This window comes from Chenopodium album, chromosome 5, assembly GCF_948465745.1.
Source record: "Chenopodium album chromosome 5, dcCheAlbu1.1, whole genome shotgun sequence".
Classification (NCBI taxonomy): Eukaryota; Viridiplantae; Streptophyta; class Magnoliopsida; order Caryophyllales; family Amaranthaceae; genus Chenopodium; species Chenopodium album.
In genome coordinates, this window is record NC_137838.1 from 66,984,477 (window position 1) to 66,996,829 (window position 12,353).

General features: G+C 38.7%; 1 non-coding gene across 1 annotated transcript; it reads left to right on the plus strand.

Annotated features, from left to right (window-relative positions):
• The first annotated feature begins 2,211 nt into the window (after positions 1–2,211).
• LOC145633425 (small nucleolar RNA R71) lies at positions 2,212–2,317 on the plus strand. The gene has a single exon (XR_014112751.1). It is a non-coding gene; the product is annotated as a small nucleolar RNA R71 (small nucleolar RNA).
• The last annotated feature ends 10,036 nt before the right edge of the window (positions 2,318–12,353 follow it).

Here is a 12,353-nt window from a genome sequence, read left to right on the forward strand (position 1 = left end):
ATGAAACACTTCTCAAAACCACATTTTTCTTTTCTCAACTTTTTCCTTTTTCTCAACTTCTTGGAATCACGAGCCTTCTTCTTTGGCTTGTTGTTAAATGTAGATGGAAGTTCAACATCCACAATCATAGAAGCCTCCCCTTCATCTTGAGGAATAAGCTCAAACCAACTTGGAATCTCAACTTTCTTCTCGTTTATGAGCTTGGGAATCATCATTTTCTCTTCACTAACCTTCATGCTATCAATACTTACAAGAACATCATCAAAATTCTCAAGAGCATCATTAGTAAAATAGTCAATCATACATACATTGTCGATAGAACGAGAGGAACTTGCAAACATCATTTCTTGCATAAAAGACATAGATTCATGCATTGGTTTCAACTTAAAACTTTCCTCCTTCTTACCACATCTCAAAGTAATGCGGCGTCCTTTCACATCTATCAAAGCTCCCGAGGTGGCTAAGAAAGGTCTCCCTAAGATGATAGGAATGTGTTCATCTTCCTCAATTTCTAGCACCACAAAATCAACGAGAAAAACAAACTCCCCAATCTTAAGTGGGACAACCTCAACTCTCCCCTTAGGAATCTGGAAAACCGAATAAGGCATGATACTCACACTAGCTCCTAAGTCACAAAGAGCATTCTCAAACATCAACTTCTTGATTTTGCAAGGGATAGAAAAATTCCCCGGATCCTCCAACTTTTCCGGTAGATTCCCATGGATAAGAGCACTAAAACATTTCCCTCCTTCCACCGAATTGACCTCATTACAATCCCCCTTCCCTTCTATAATTTCCTTAAGAAACTTGGAATATCTAGGTATTTGGGGAATAAATTCGGTAAAAGGGATGGAAACATGAAATTCTTTAAGCATTTCAAGGAAATTCCCAAATTGTTCATCCATCTTATGCCTCTAGAACTTTTGAGGATAGGGTAGATCGGGAAATCTTACCTCCTCACACGTCTTCTCATCAACCTTCTTTTTCTTTTGCTCCTCCTCACAATAGAAATCCTTGGACACAACCCTCTCATCTTCCTCCATCAAAACACTCCTCTCCTCATCTTCCTCTATGGAACTAGAAACTCCCTCACTAAGGACTCTCCCACACCTAGTGGTTACGGAATACACGGTTTTCTTCGGTTCCACCCTTTGAGAAGGCAAAGAGGAAGGACTAGCATAATCCTTAAGAGTGTTTGCAAGTTGGGTTTTTTGTGTCTCAAGCATCTTATTATGAATCATCATCTCATTTAACTTCTTATCACTAACCGCCATATAAGTGTTAATGATCTTAGTTTTATTATCAATCAATTCTTCCAAATTTGTCTTAAAAGATGATGGTTGGGAATAAGAATTTTCACCATTAGATTGGGACTTTGGAGCAAAACCGGTAGGGGGTCCCCTTTGATTGTTGTTTTGAAAATTTCCCCTATTTTGGTTGTTGTTCCAACTCCCTCTACCTTGACTATTGCCACCATTATGGTAATGGTTACCAAAACCTTGAGATTGGCCTTGATTACCATACCCATGGCTTGAGTTTTGATTATTATAACCTTGGTGGTTATAGTTACCTCGGAAACCTTGGTTTCCTTGGTTCCTATATCCTCCATTGTTATAATTATCGAAACCACCTCCTTGAGGGTGAGAATTCCTATTACCAAAGTTCTTAGGTCCTTCAAACCTTTGACCACCATTAGTATTAGACACAAAGTTCACATGTTCACATTCATTATTTTCAACATCATCACATCCATCAACAAAAGCATGTGAACACATGGAAAAATCATGATCATAAGAACCACATAAATCACAAAACACACAACCACTTGGCATGTTATTAGAAGTAGAAGGAGAAGAGTTAGAGATTGTACCTCTCCCTTTGGTTTGGGAGGGAAGACTCAACGAATTCGCGGACACACTCTCAAGCTTCGCTTTGATTGATGTCATCTCTTTCCCTAGATTTGAAATTTGGGATGACAAGTTGTTGATTGCATTGAGGTGATCCACCGAATAGACCGTTGAGCCACTCTTGCTAGTAGACTCTCTTTCTCCTTCTTGCCAATCTCTATAGTATCTCACAACATCCTCAATTATGTCTACCGCTTCTTCCTCCGTCCTATTCATTATAGGACCACCGGCTCCTCCATCTAGGCATGACTTGCCTTGAGCACTCAAGCCTCCATAGAAAATTTAGATCACTTGATAAGTAGGAATCCCATGATGTGGACATTCTCTTTGGTACTCCTTGTACCTCTCCCATGCCTCATAGAGATTCTCATTAGGCCTTTGCTTGAATCCTTGGATTAATGCCCTAGCCTCCGCCGTCTTCTTTTGTAGGTAAAAGCGAGACAAGAAAGCTCTAGTAACATCATCCCATGTTCTAAGCGAATTAGGCTTAACCTCTTTATCCAACCACTCTAATGCACGACCAATGAGAGAAAAGGGAAACAACTTTAGCTAAATGAACTCTTGAGAAATGCCGTTCACCTTGATGGTATTGCAATACTTCTCAAATTCCTTTAGGTTATTCAACAGACTCTCACTCTTGGCTCCACTAAATTGCCTCCTTTCTATCAAAGTAATCATGGCCGGTCTTATCTCGAAATCATTCTCCGGTGTTGTAGGCGGAGCAATCCCACTCTTAAACCTATAAGCACCGGGAATACCTAACACCTTCAAGGCTACCCTTGGATTCTCTCCCATTCCTCCTTCTTGCATCTCTTCTTCAAACTCCTCTTCACTTGAAGAACTAAATTGCAAAGATCAATTTGCTATTCTTCTCCTTGAGAGTGTTCTTTCGATTTCCGGATCAAAAGGCACAAAAGATCGATCACGAGCGCTATGCATGCAAAATCTCAAAAGAAATTGTTAGAAACACGGTTACTAGTGTAGCCTAAAAGAAAGAAATAAAATCTTTTTGTGTTTTTTCAATAAAATGGAATAGACTCAACAACAATACACAATCAAGACACCATTCCCCGGCAACGGCTCCATTTTGATCGATGGTGAAATGGTAGGTCGTTGGACTACCCTCCCCAACCGGTCAAACAAAATTTATACACTCAACTAACCCCTATACAAGTATAGTAGCAAGTCAAGGGTCGAACCCAAAGGAATAGCGATTGAATGTCTATTGTCTTGCACTAAGCTATTCCAGAATCGAAAGTGGGGTTGTATGCTAAAACTAGAGCTAATGACAACAGATAAACTTGTAGAAAATCAAAGATGATAAACACTAGGGCTAGGATCCACATGCATTCATAATGAAGATGGCTAATTGGGAGGTCAAATTGGCTAATTCAATCAATGTGAGAGAAAATCAATCATGCAACCAAAAGAGCATATCAAGCTATTCTCCTAGAGGTCTAACTAGCGTCAACTACGATAAACTCTAGCTAGGAAACATCACAAGACACCTCAATCGTGTAAATTCAAGCCACAAATCAATGGTTCGTATCAATGTGAACTTACAATGCAATCTAGTGCAACAATCAAAGTTGGGCGAATCTTCAATTAATCACACACATGCACATGATTCATCAACCAAGTTTAATCACATCATCAACTCCATCAATTATCCCCAATTAACACTAATCCATTACTCATACATGCTTCACCATTACCCTAGCAAGTAAACTACTCACTAATCATGGTAATTAAGATCAAAACACAACTAATCAACAATTTCATCATGATCATATTAAGAAATCTAAAATCAATACAAAAACTAATGAAACTTCAATCAAACATCAAACAATCAACAATCATATGAAAAACAAATGAAATCAACTAATATCAAACTTATATTGAAATCAAAGATGAGTAAACCTTACAAAATTTGATCAAAGATCAATTTGAATGAAGAAATCTTGAATCATCAACAATACACCATGAAGTTCTCTCTTTTCAAACTAGAGTTTCTTTCTCTACAAAATATGATCAAAGCTCTAATTTTCTCTCTAATTACTATCTAATCTCTAGAAATGAATTCTTAATGAAAATCTAATCAAAAATTTGAATCTGCCCAAAAATGGAAAGAAACTACTATATATACAAGGGAGAAGTCGGTTATGACGTCCAAAAATAGACCCACGCAGATGCGGCCGCACATAGGGAAGAAGAGGGCGCACAGAGCAGGGTACGGGCATAAACCCAGGGGGGTGCGCCCACACACGCCTCCTCCTGCGGCCGTACCTAGGAGGGTCTCCTCCTCCCCTTCTTCGATCTTGATCATCCTATGCACACAACTTGGTGATGGTGATGAACATCAAAGTAGGCAGCAAGTATATGAGCATTTTAGTGGGTTTGTGGCATAGATGATGCCCCCACCGCATGCATGCACCAGTCTTGAGACTTGCCCTTCGAGTTCCTCTAAACTTGAAGCTCAAAATGCTAGCACAAGGCATCCAATGTGATGATAAATGTTGAAGGGAAGCTCAGAAATCTTTGGACGCTCGATCATCACCTGAAACAAATGAAAACAAACAAATAATAGAGAAAAACAACGAATAAACAAGGAAATGCACAAAATAAAGAAACTAACTACGAAAAGCACAAAGTAAAGAAATAAAGAGCAAAACTAAGGAAAACTAAGGAAAAGAACTATAAAATGAAATGAAATTCATCCAAAAAGAGATCAAATGAGTGCCATAAATGTCACTCATCAATTTAATTGTTAGTAGAATAGAGAAATTCTAAAATATACTTCCTCCGTTTCTTTTTACTTGCAACACTGTCTTGTGGCACGTGTTTTGAGGTCGGGTTTATGTAATGTAAACGGATAAATTATTCATTCTAATTTTTACAAATGATCTCAAACCTATTCTAATCTTCGTGTAAAAATTATATTGATAAAATCGCTCGTTTACCCTCACTAATCATCTCCTAAAACTGCGTGCCTAAAAGGTGTGTTGCAAGTAAAAGAAAATGGAGGAAGTATGTTAAATAGGGTTGATGTATAGGAGTGCAAGATAATTTATACTCTTGCATAGAAAATAGCTTGATAATAAGTTCGAAATTCAATGATTGATTCAAATTGAGATTTAATCAAAACTAAATTGATTTGAACTGAGATCTAACTAAATCCAAAATGAGAAGATCTAAAGTCTAATAAATCCATATTGACCAACCAAACCCAATTGAATCCGACTCCGAGCTCACCTGAACTCGATATGACTCGACCCGAATTTGACTTGGCCCAAATTCAATTTGTACGACTTGACCATACCTGGACCTACCTTCAATTCGAATATAATTAAGCTTGACCTGACTTGGTTTGGTTTGAAATGACCTGTCATTACCCTATCCTAACACCCTGACCCATTGTGGGTCAACCTAAACTCCATCTAGGTAATTGATTTGACACCTCAAATAACAAGTTACTTGACACGAGTTGGCCTGTGATTTGTCAAAAAAATAAAAATAAATTAAATTAAAATATAAAACAAAGTTATATTTTTTTAAAATAAATTAATAATTTAAAAAACCACCACAAGACTAAGCCTTCCCCTGACATCATGCCCCGTGGCTACGACCACCCTGACCCCTAATCCTAGTGTCGGCGTCGCGCATAAACCCTTCCCTTGAACCACCAACCTGCCTATCTCCCTCGCGAAACCCAGGCACTGCCGGCGAGCCATAGAATCATCTCCCCGCTCAACCCCTTACTTGCCCACTAGTGCCAGAACTTTGCGCCGAACGCTTATCCCCTTTACCGTCGTAATTAAAGCCATTTATCCCTCTTCACATCCCCCTTTCCCATCCCAATCCGGGCCCTCTTGCCCTTCCCCTTCCTGGTCCCGATTTCGGCCTCCCTCAGCACCCCTTCAATTCCCCACCGTGATTTGAAATTTTCACCTCCATCCCTTACCCCCTTCTCGATTTCAGCCCCACTCCCACTCCCCGTACCCGCATTGTTTTCCGCCCCTCTGGTTAACGACAACTTCAAGGGGTTGCCGGGGTTTGGGAATTGTTGGGACTTCCTGTTTCTTTTATATTTTAGATGAATCATGTGGTAACACGTGTACTTTAAAACCAAAAAAAATTACTCCTTCCGTCCCCAAAACTACGACCCTTTTGGGTTGATTGTGCGGTTATTAAGAAACTTAAATAAAAACATATTGGAAAGATAAATTTACATGGGGTTTGTAAAAAAGTAGAGAGATAAAGTATTAAAAATAAATGAAAAAACAAAATTTTATATGGGGAAGCTAATTTTGCACAAATATTATTGTAAATTGGTTGGTATTTTAATGCAAATGGGTCGATCATTTTGGGACTAAAATTAGGCCAAAAGGGTCGAAGTTTTGGGGATGGAGGGAGTACCTATTTAATAGGTTACCGGTCACTTGGGACCATTTTGAGTGGATTAATATCAAAGGTTGGATTATTTAAAAATAACCCCAAGGTGGGATTATTTTTAGGCAATGCCCCGAAGGTGAGATTATTTCGGGCAAATTTTCCTTAATCAAATTGGTATAAAAAGTATCTCTCTATGCTAATTTGCACCTTGCATAGTGAGATTTTGTTAAGCCGTGGGTTTTCCCTTCATTCTTGGGCCCTATTTAAAAAGAGTATGGATTTCAATCAAACACATAAAAAATAGGAAAAATGAAGAAGAAAAATCCAACCTTTGCACTTTTTCCTCCTAAAAATCCAACTTTCGTTTTATTCCTCAAAAATCCAACCTTTATACCCCACCTTCTCCAACAAATCCATTACCTGTTGATGACCGGTTTTTATAAGTTATATGCCACGTGTCAGCTATTAATAGGTCAAATTATTTTTTTAATTATTAAAAAACTAAAATAATTATAAAAAAAAACTAAAAAAATTCAGAAAACCATTTCCACCTTCCTTCCCTGACCACCCCATCCCCACCGCCCACCAGCCACCGGAACCCAGCAACCATTCTCCTCACCACCAGAAAACCCACACCACTCCTCCCGCCGGTCAACCTCCCCTACACTCTCCGTTTCAGCAGTCCCACAACAATCACCACAATCACAACCGCACCACGCACCCTCCAACTCCAACCTGACGCAGCACCATTCCCACCAATCACCTCGCCACCACACGACACCAACAACACAATTGCACAACCACACACTTCAGCCCACCAATTCACCTTCATTGACAACATCAACTCGCCAACAACAACCACAATTGGCGCAATTGCAGCAGCTAACCACCAATTTCAGCCCAATATTAGCCAACATTCGACCACCAAACTGCTGCCTCAAACTACAGCCACCTATCCTAAACCGACCACCAATTTGGCTGCCGCCGCATCATTTCCACCACCGCAGTCGAAGCCCACCAAGCACTTCCACCATTCGAACCTCAACAAGCCCCAACCTCACGCAACAATTTACCAACCCCAAGGCAACCTCCAAAACCATTATTGCCGCACCCAACAACTCCCATTTAATCAACCATTGCAACCCCAAAATCAGAGCAAATCAAAAGTTTAATCAAGTCCGGGCTTGTGGTTTCGAGCATAGGTAGGAGTGGAAGAAGGGTTTCGGTTCTGGGTTTGGGTAGGGTGGGGTAACTGGTGGCAGAGGTGGTGGTGGCAGCGGAGGTGCATTCTGGTTCACTTGTTTCAGTTTTTAGGAGAGAGGAGAGAGAAAGAGGAGTGAAAGAATTAAAAAAAAAACATAAAAAGTTTTTAACCTATTTAACAGGTTAAAAGTCAAATGGATCTGTTGGAGAAGGTGGGGTATAAAGATTGGAATTTTGAGGAATAAAATGAAGGTTGGATTTTCAGAAGGAAAAAGTGCAAAGGTTGGATTTTTCTTTTCCATTTTTCCTAAAAAATAAATAAAGTTGATAAATATGCAATTGAATTGGCCTGTTGAACAAGTTAATTTTGGGTCGAACCAAAATTCTAGGGAAATTTTTGGACTATTGGCATAATTTTCAAGCCTTGAACGCATTTGTTGGATCATCATAGTCTCATGCTTACAAAATAGAGTCACCCAACCTGACTTGAATTTAGCTGGTTTAGGCATAAATTTCCTTTCCCGCCACATTGGTTTAATATGGACCATCTTTGATCTGATTCTAAAGGATATAAGTTGTTAACTTTTGTAATTTGTAATTTTGCATTGGTACCCTCACATTAAGGTATTTCCAATTAATCACCTACTTATCCCATGAATGTAAAAGAGATATTTTCAAAGAAGAAGTCATTGTCATTTGTCACAATAAGATTTTTCATTTAAATTTATTCACTATATGTGCTTTAGGTAGTACATAACTACCGCTTTGAACTTTAAGCGTAGGGTTATGAGAATAAACTAAATAAACTAGAAACCAAAACAAGTCTTACCGAATTTTAGGTTTGGGATTGCATTTTTATAAATGTAAAATGCTTGAATCAAAATCATGGATAATTGGATTGACACATGCAAGTAACCAACCAATTGAATTTCATGTATATATGCAATAAATTAAAAGTACTTTGGGAAGAGAGTGACGTTGCGCGATACACAAAAAAGGAAGCAGTGCCTCTAATTCTCGTTCGCGATTATATTATCTGATTTTCCCGGCCTACAAGGTGTACTTAATTTCAATGTTAATGCGTAAATGCATATGCAACCATGCCAATTAAATCACAAGAACACAATTTAAGAATCCGTCAAGTCTCATCCACTCATCTAAATTAAATACCTACCACTCAAATATAAAAATAACCACAATCCTCCATAGTGGATTCTCCAAATTCTAGGCATCGAATGAAGTGTGCCTACTTAAGTATATTGTTGATATGCTTGGCAATCATATGAAGTGAGATTTGATATTATACGATTAAGGACAAAAAGTAGAGAGTCCCTAAAAGTCTTTAATGAACTTGTAAACAGTTCATGGATCATTAAAGACAACAGTGAAAAGGGACAAATCGAAAGGAAATAGCGAGTTGATCCATGAAGGTTACACCCCATTCATAATCCATGAGAATACTAACTCCATATAGTTATGAACCACGAATGAAGGATCGGGAATGATGGTACGAAGTTGAGTAGTCTTGGAAATCAACTTCCTATATTGGCCTCTACTCAATTCTTTTTTTTTTTTTTTTTAACACAGGCTAAAGCAGATAAAATGTTGGGGTTTGGTGAGTCCGACTCACCGCGGAAACAACCCCGACCCGAGGAACCACTCGCAATAATTAAAATCATAAAGCATAAATAAATAATCACAAAGAAAAGATAACGAATCTTACCCTCGAAGCGAGCTTCGCCCAAAAACCGGGGCTCTTACTTGAAAGCTACAAGCACGTCAAGCGCCGCGCCTCCGACGGTATCCACCCATAAAAAGGCGAACACAACTTTAAGGTCCGCTACCTTGGGGTTAGCAAGGTCCGACCAAAACCCGAGTGTTATTAGAGTTTAAGAGTTTTCCTAAAAATATGGAATGCTCTTTCTAACTCCCACTCAAGCAAAGAATTCTCAAGCCATGCCATGACTATTTATAAGGAAGTATGCCTTGTGAATTTCACTCATCTTTCAATGTGGGACTTTTCACAAAAAGATCCCACATGGAAAGATTGGTGAATTCAACCCTTAGTTAAATAAACAAAGGAACAAGTAACAAGTGTCACATGGTTAGGTGTGGACCACTTTCTCACTTGGTCCCCAAGGCATTTAACATGCAATGTGAACTAACCATGTGTCACCCAACCTTGAGCCCCAAGTTGGGTTCGGTTGGCCCATTTGATTTTGGCCCGTGTCCATGACCCATCAACCCGGGTCCACGGCCATTGCCACATGTGTCGCCACCGTGGCGCGCCGCCATCATGGCGCTGCCACGTGGCACGCTGCCACTTGGTGGCTTCCACTAGGTGGCTGCCAATGTGGCGGCTGCCAACGTGGCGGCCACGTGTGCTGCCACGTGGCATGCTCCTATTGGGCATGCATTCCTAGCCTTTTACGTGGCTAGGATTTTACTTGTTACTTGATGCATTTTCCCGTCTCGCCAAATCCTAAATTCTGGCTCGACATTTGAGATTCTCCGACGCTCGGTTTTGATGCTCCAAGCTCGAATTTCCGACGTCTAAATGTTTAACACTCAGGCGACGAATTAATTTCTTCCGAATTAATTTGTCGAGTTGGTTCGTATATTTTTCTTGGGTGTGACCCGAAGGGTTCAGTCAAGATTAAGCTGTAATATTAATTATATTAATATTTCTGATCGGAAGCGGCCTCCATCCAGGCATTCCGATCACTTGACCTTACTGAATATATTAGCTTTCTAATAATTCTGAACCCGCTATCAGAATAATACACTTGTTCGAAGGACACCATTCCTTTCAATCTCCCACTTGTCTTTCCGGACAAGTGTGCATTTAGAGTATAGCCCCTTTCCTATGTCTCTTCATGAACTACAGAGTAAGATTACTCGTCATCTCTGTTACGTCCAGAAGTGTTTCTCGAAATCCGAGTTTGACTGTCGATAAGAAGTTGATTTCTAAAATTCATCTGAGCACGGCCATGCATTTTCACTGTCTCACTCTTCGAGAGGCCTTGTAAACAACAAGACATGTTCCCTATTGTTAGTAGGGGACATTTCCAGTCTTGTAATGTAGCTTCTCTTACTAAGAGGACTCACCCGCCTGATATCTGTCTTTATAATCCTCAGTTACGGCAGACGTTTGGCGGATACCAAAGCGGATCAGTACTCAAACAAGAGATCTCCCACTACTCATGGTCAAAGGAAAAGAGTTCCGATAGTAATGATGAGAAAATACTTATGACGATTTTTAAATCTCTTAAAGTATCCTCATAGGTCGATCCAGTATGGTTCTAAACCAATACATGTGCAAATAATTTATATCCTCATAGCACAAGAAACGGCGCTATAAATCATACTACACACTAATCTCTGATGGTCATCAATCGTCCACAAAATATGACCTTGATTAGGGATAATTTTCGATTAAAATATTCAATGTTCACTTAATAGGTGTTTCTTTATCCAAGCCATTGACTTGATACCCTATTTTGAATATTTATTAAAATCGAATGGACTCATTATTTAATTCTAAACCACAATTAAATAGTTTTGTGGAATATTTAGAAATATTTTATTCCACTATGAAACTTCACAATGTTTCATCTTATGATAAATGGTTTTTCCCAAATGTTTTAAGAGTAGAACTCTTCATAAAACATTCATAAAAATCACACTCATATTTGATATGCTTGATTTCTTTCATGCAATTATGAATGTTGTCGTTCACTTATTGCATAGGTTTAGTTATAATTACTTTGCAAACCTTAGCATCTTCATTATCCACCATTTCCATAATAAGATGATAAAATTTTGAGAGTGTTAATGGATTACATGTGATTCAGGATTTATTGTCCAAGCAATGGCTCCCACTCATTTTTATGATTCGAGACCTTCTACTTGACAACCTACAATCATCAACGTTCAACAACGAACTTTTCCATTTAACATCTTTCTTTATTATTGCCTTTTAGGAAACAATATTCTCAACATATATTTTAGTAGACTCCCTGATGATGCCTTGCTTGGGTTTCACTCCAAGCGACTCACAACGATTTGGGATACCCTAATCACTTGTGAGCATGGAAATTTTCCTTAAATTCCCGCACATTATACATGGATGCACATCCATGTTACCATTCTAAAGCCACGACACTTCTTGCCTCGTGCTTATAAATGGCTTCCTTGCTAAGGATCTAATCCTTGTTAAGGTTTGTGCTTGCAACATCAAAACTCAAATTATATTTGTTTCCATGCGTCAAGAACTCATCCAACTACTTATCTAAGTTCTTTGGATGTTCTTGACTATAATCTAATGATCTAATACTTAGATTAATGTCGATTGGTATTATATACGTACTTCACATGCTCTAAGCATTTAAGTCATCTGACGATTCCATATCATAGCTTTACATGATGGATTTAATTCTAGAATTATTCTCAATTTTATTCCATCAATGTAACATTTAGCTCATACAGTTACACTGAGTCTTGCCAAATTGTTCTCTATGTGCTTGAAAGTCTCCTACTAGTGTCTTTCTCGTTTGACTTAGTACTTAGCCTAGCTTATACATAGGTCAAACATTTACTTAGCTTCATACATATGGGTCGAAAGCCTTTCAAAGTCCTTCATGTTTAACATGGTAATTTCTTTTACTCATTTAAACATTTAATTAAGTCTATACCATAGAACTTAATTCCCAACATGTACTAAGTATCGTCTTTAGCTCGGTCCATTGTCGAAAATACTTTCAAATCTAAACATTTAGCATTTGATGGTTGTTTCACAATAGAGTTCGTAAACTTCTTGTTGGACCATTACTTTTGCTCCCACTAAACTTC